Source organism: Sinocyclocheilus rhinocerous, unplaced genomic scaffold (assembly GCF_001515625.1).
Source record: "Sinocyclocheilus rhinocerous isolate Xijiao unplaced genomic scaffold, SAMN03320098_v1.1 scaffold20, whole genome shotgun sequence".
NCBI lineage: Eukaryota > Metazoa > Chordata > Actinopteri > Cypriniformes > Cyprinidae > Sinocyclocheilus > Sinocyclocheilus rhinocerous.
Window position 1 is genome coordinate 954,733 of NW_015640468.1, and position 5,863 is coordinate 960,595.

The following is a 5,863-nucleotide window of genomic DNA, read 5'->3' on the forward strand; positions in this document are numbered from 1 at the left end:
CCGTTTTAGGTAGGTGTGGCTGACTCTGAACTTTTATAAAGAATATATCTTTGGATTTGAGACTTTAGTCTTTGCAACTTTACAGATCTTCTTTATGCACCAAGAGCTTGTAACACTCCAAAGAGAAAGGAAAAATTTTAAATCGCATTATATGACCCCTTTAATTTTCATTTTCCTTCTACACCAAACTTTTTATATATGGGTAATGGAAAATGTACATTTAAATACAGAATATTGCATTGCCATTTTGCATATTGCATTTTAAATTGAATTTTGCTACCCATATGCTTCCATAGTAAAGAAGGTACAAAAGTGTCCCTTTGAGGGTATTGCATATTTTTATATTTTTATTAATTTTTTTATTTTTCTGGGAGTGTTCCTCCAACAGCTCAGATATGCATAGCAAGGGTGTGCCAGAGTTTGAGTCCAGAGTTTGTAACTTCTCATATTTTGTCTCATAAATGGTTTTGTTCTTGGTCTTTCTTTCAGGCACATTTTTTTCTGTCTATTCTAAACTTTTTTCTCCCATTTTTGATATTCAAGCTGAGGTTTGTTTCACTGTCAAAAGCCAGTAAGCCAGTTTTATTTTCAATTCAAATTTGTATTTATTGCTTTTGTTTTGTTTACTACATCTAATGAGTTCAAAATCACAAACAAGTATTCTTGAGTTTCAGATTTTACATACTAAAAGCAATACATATGAACACAATAAGCACAATGTACTTATTTTTTGATGTAAGTACATAGTAGTTAAGGCCACTTTAATATAAAGTGGGACCGGAAGTTCTAATAATTTTGTTCCTATGAGTCAACTGAAAGCTCCTCCTTCCTTGATCTACATTTATCTTGCTTTATTCGTCTCACTTACGCTTCAGTCTCTAACTTCACATCAATGTGGACACGAGTATTCCAGGAATAATGCAGCTCCGTCAGAATATTCTCATCATTCTTGTGTTCTTTGGGATGGTATTGAGTGGGTATGCAATTACTCTTCAGTAATATTAGATGGTTTGCCTTTGTGTTTGGGTTGTGAATTGATGTGATAATAATACAGTATTATTTATCAGAAGTTGGTAACATTAGTGCTTGACATGTGGGCCAGGAGGAGTACATGAAGTACTGTATTTAGCATAGTATTGCCACTCTATTCTGCTTAAGCACCTTATTTTTAAAGCCAAAATCTTTATGAACTAACCTTGAGAAACATATTGTAAGTTTCTGAAACTGCATTTTATTACCCCTTTAAAAATGTGAACATTTTTATTTTATTCTCAAGATATATCATATCAAAACTTGGTTTTTGAAGTGAGAGGCGCCTTTTTAAATTGTTTTCTGTTGGCAGTGAGCGTTTTTAAATGCATTCTGTGAGACAGAGTTTAGAGTTTTATATCTTATCATTCAGACAGAATGTGTTTGCATGTGAAAACCGCAATGCTAAAATGAAAACGCATTGTTCCTGATCGGGACAAAGGGTGGTTTCACTATAATGGTTCAGGATTGCTGAATGATAGGTTTGGGACAGGAAACAAAAGTTCTGGTTGATTTTCAACCCTACAATATCAAGCAATTCTTTACTCTGCATTTTCTGTGTACATGACAAGCATAAGATATAAAATTCTAAACTCTAAAAAAAGATTAAACAGATACACATTTACAGAGATCTCTCCTGAAGTTATATGTCTTTCTTTACAGGCTCATTTACCTGAACAATAACCAGATCAGGTGAGTTTAGTGCAGTTAGAAAAACATGGTGCAGATGTAGTTTGTGTTGTTCTCTTGATTTGAGAAGTTTGCATTACTGAATTATTTGATATTTTACTGTTTTAAGCTGCAATCAACAGATAATAGAACAAGTCATCATCAAGTGAGTAATGATGTGCATACACATACATCTACGGTGGCCGAGAAGTGCAGAGCAAATCACAATTCTGAAAACAAAATAACAAATTACAAACGCAAATGCAAGTCTAAAAAACAAAATAACAATTCAGAAAGCACAACAACAATTCAGAAAACATTATAACAAGTCAGAAAACACAATGACAAATCCGAAAACAAAATAACAAGTCAGAAAACACTTATTGAAAATAAATGCCTTTAGGATGTGATACGAGATTTGAAAAGGGAGAAAAAAAAGTTCGGCAAAAGGTGGGATCGAACCCGGGGCGATCGCGTCAAAAAGCCAAGGGCAGGCTTATCCATCTGCGCCACTGGAGCTGAAGAACTACATCCACTTTTAACTAAATGTAAAGAGACACCCCGTATTTTTTATTCCAGAGTAAGGGCAATTCATACAATACATTTAAACTGAGCTACTTTAATACCATCTCCGAACTTTCTACCACGACTCTGCTGTTCTTCGGCTGGTTCTTCCCTGTATACGTTGATTGACAGATGTCTCGTCCAGTCAGCGGTGAGTAATCCCAAACCAATGGCGCTGTCTCAAACTATACCTACCTTTTCCGGTTTGTCTGATTTGTCGTTGTGTTTTCTGACTTGTAAATTTGTTTTCGGATTTGTCGTTGTGTTTTCTGACTTGTAAATTTGTTTTCGGATTTGTCGTTGTGTTTTCTGACTTGTTATTTTGTTTTCGAATTTGTCATTGTGTTTTCTGACTTGTTATAATGTTTTCTGAATTGTTGTTGTGCTTTCTGAATTGTTATTTAGTTTTTTAGACTTGCATTTGCGTTTGTAATTTGTTATTTTGTTTTCAGAATTGTGATTTGCTCTGCACTTCTCGGCCACCGTATACATCACTCTTCAACACAAAAAAACAAATGCACACACATGCTAGTATTTCTGTACATGCTCATATTCATCAACACACACACAATCAATGACACACAACATAATCAAATTCAAATTAGTAAGAGTTTGACTCTGTTATTATCAGGCCAAAATGGAAGTAAAATACCGTTGGATTGCGTTCATCACCAGGGTGTGTAAAACTTCATCTTCATAAAAGTGACTTTATTTTTAAGTTGATCCGTAGTTAATGAGGACTACTGCTCTAGACAAAAACATTTTTTGGTTCATGGTTGTTTTTGAGGTTCTGATCAGATGACCAGTGAGAGTTAAATGATGATGTCTTCGGTTTATAGATGGTAATGAAAAAACTGGGAAACCCATGATTTAAATGTGTATCAACTCCATGAACAAATAAAAATGTCTGTTGATCTTTCTGCTTATTCATTTTTATTACAGGTTGTTGTACATCCAGCCGAGTGTGTTGGTAGGGTGAGTATTATGTTTTTAGCCCTGTTATAGCCCATTTCCACTCATGAATGAAATGATTACAGTTCTGTATGTGTGTTTTTAATGAAGTCGGACAGATGTTGCTTCTGTGACATCATGGTCAGCGCCAATCCTTTGGGAGGGAACCTTTGACCCCATACTGATCGACTCTATCTACAAACAACAGAATCTCACGATAGCAGCCACTGTCTTCGCTTTGGGAAAGTAAGTCTTCATGATACCTCTCATCTTGTATTAATAATCCTCATTTGTTTCCCCTACTCTTTTTTTCCTTGATTCTGGAAATAGTAATAATTAAAGGATAAATGAACCTTAATATTTCTCCCTGTATTTGTTTTCTCTGTTTGTTAGATACACGCGTTTTGTCAAAGATTTTCTGGAGTCAGCAGAGCAGCATTACTTTGTTGAATTTCGAGTGCATTACTACTTGTTTACAGATCAACCAGAATCAGTTCCTGAAGTGAAGATGGGTGAAAACCGTAGTTTGACAGTTCGAAAGGTTCAGAGTTTGAACAGATGGCAGGACATCAGTATGGGCAGGATGGAAAAACTGGAAAAACTAATAGAGAATGAACTGGCCAGTGAGGCTGACTATATTTTCTGCCTTGACATAGATACAAAGTTCTATGGCCATTGGGCTGTGGAGTCTTTGGGTCGTCTGGTAGGTGTGATACATCCTTGGTTCTTTGATGCTCCAAGGGATCGATTCACATATGAGCGTAGACCAGAGTCTCAAGCATACATTCCAGCGGGGGAAGGTGATTATTATTATGCTGGTGCTGCATTTGGTGGCTCTTTGGAGGATGTACATCATCTCACCAAAACCTGCAGGGAGCAGCTGCACATTGATGCTGCAAACTCCACTGAGGCGGCATGGCAAGAGGAGTCTCACTTGAACAAGTATTTCCTTTTGAACAAACCTAGTAAACAGTAAACTGCTCTCTCCTGAATATATGTGGCGGGACATCAATGAAAGTGCAGCCCAAATTAAAGTAATTCGCTTCTCTAATGTAGCTAAAAACTATGCTGAAGTTCGTCCAAACCCATAGCAACTGTTGCCAGTATTCAGCTACACTGACATGGTGTGTTCTCAAAGGCCTCCCATAAGACATTGTGAATCTGTTAACAGGTAATACTGGCAATAGGGAAGTTGACATCTGCCACCAAGAAATGGATACTCACAGACAAATACAGTTTATGAGCACATATCAGAAACATTATTTGCCAAGATCTTTTTGAATAAACACTCACAATATGAACTTCTCAAACTTTTTGCAATACTCTTTATTATGTAACCGAACACAATTTGCGTGTATTGAAAGCACTGACAACCCTTTGTTTTACCACTTTTAGGAAGAGAGTTGAGGGAGGACGTTTAGGGAGCTACAAGGTCTGAAGCTAAAACCAATTGTCACATTAAATTATATTTTCTGGGTACTACTGCAAGAATATAACCTTCCATATAACCTGTGGTATATGCTCAAACAATATGTGAAATATGACATTTTGACACCATAAAAATATGTATGTATGCATACCTTTACAAATATGCTATATATTTATATAAATATATTGATTCCTTTTAATTGTATTTGTTTATATTTGTATAAATATAAATGTATTTATGAATATACATTTTAACATAAACACATTATTAACTATTGTATAGATAATACACTAAACTGAGCTGGACGATGACATCACTGAATCAATGATAAAATGGCTTTAACAGAAAAAAATCACTGTTTACTACTGTCCTCTTGCATTAACGATACACTATTTTCCTGTTTAACGCTTTGACACAATCTGTATTGTATAAAGCACTATATAAATAAAGGTGACTTGACTTGATTTGACTAAACAACAGCTTTTCAACAATATATGTAGTGGCAATAATCTTGCTTTATTCTTTCAGGCAAAGAATTGACTCGGGTCTTCGTTCAAGTTTCAACTGTTTAAACAAAATAAACTCCGGTCAAAAAACCTGTTGCTCCATCTTTCTTTCTTTCATAAAGGGTACACCAAAAATTAAAGGTTATTAAAGGAAGTCCAATAATAAAGCAGAGCAAACCTTTACAGAATAAACACATGGAACAAATGTACATGTAAATCTAAACACATTAAAATAATATCTACTGAAGCACTTCTAACTTTAATGTTAAATTTTAATTATTAAAATTATGGATCTTACACCCCCAGCCCCTAATTGTATAGGCAGGCAAACTATATAAATTATCACATTACATTACCTAGAGTCATAAACCTTCAGAATAAGAGTCTTTGGAGTCACAACTTGAACGTCCATTCAAACTACAGTCAGCCAGCTTCTTGTAGAAGACATATTTTGGAGATGGGGCGATTCAGCTTGCTGCTTTTCGTCTGAACACACACACACATTGAACATTTCCCTTAGAGTCAGGCATTGTCTTGATGATGTGACTTATCATCCAGGAATTCCGAGGTGCATTGGAATCCATGATCAGGAGTCTCCATTCTCAAAGTTTCTTTTCAGCCTGACGTTATTTTATGAAGATGAATATTCCAGTGTCCTCCCATGCCAGAAAAGATCCACCAGGTATTGAACTTGTTTCCATCTACACCTTGCATA

The 5,863-nt window shown here is 35.5% G+C and overlaps 1 pseudogene; it reads left to right on the top strand.

The window, feature by feature from the left end:
• Positions 1–888: 888 nt before the first annotated feature.
• On the top strand, positions 889–4,760 carry LOC107753168 (globoside alpha-1,3-N-acetylgalactosaminyltransferase 1-like; annotated as a pseudogene).
• Positions 4,761–5,863: the final 1,103 nt, after the last annotated feature.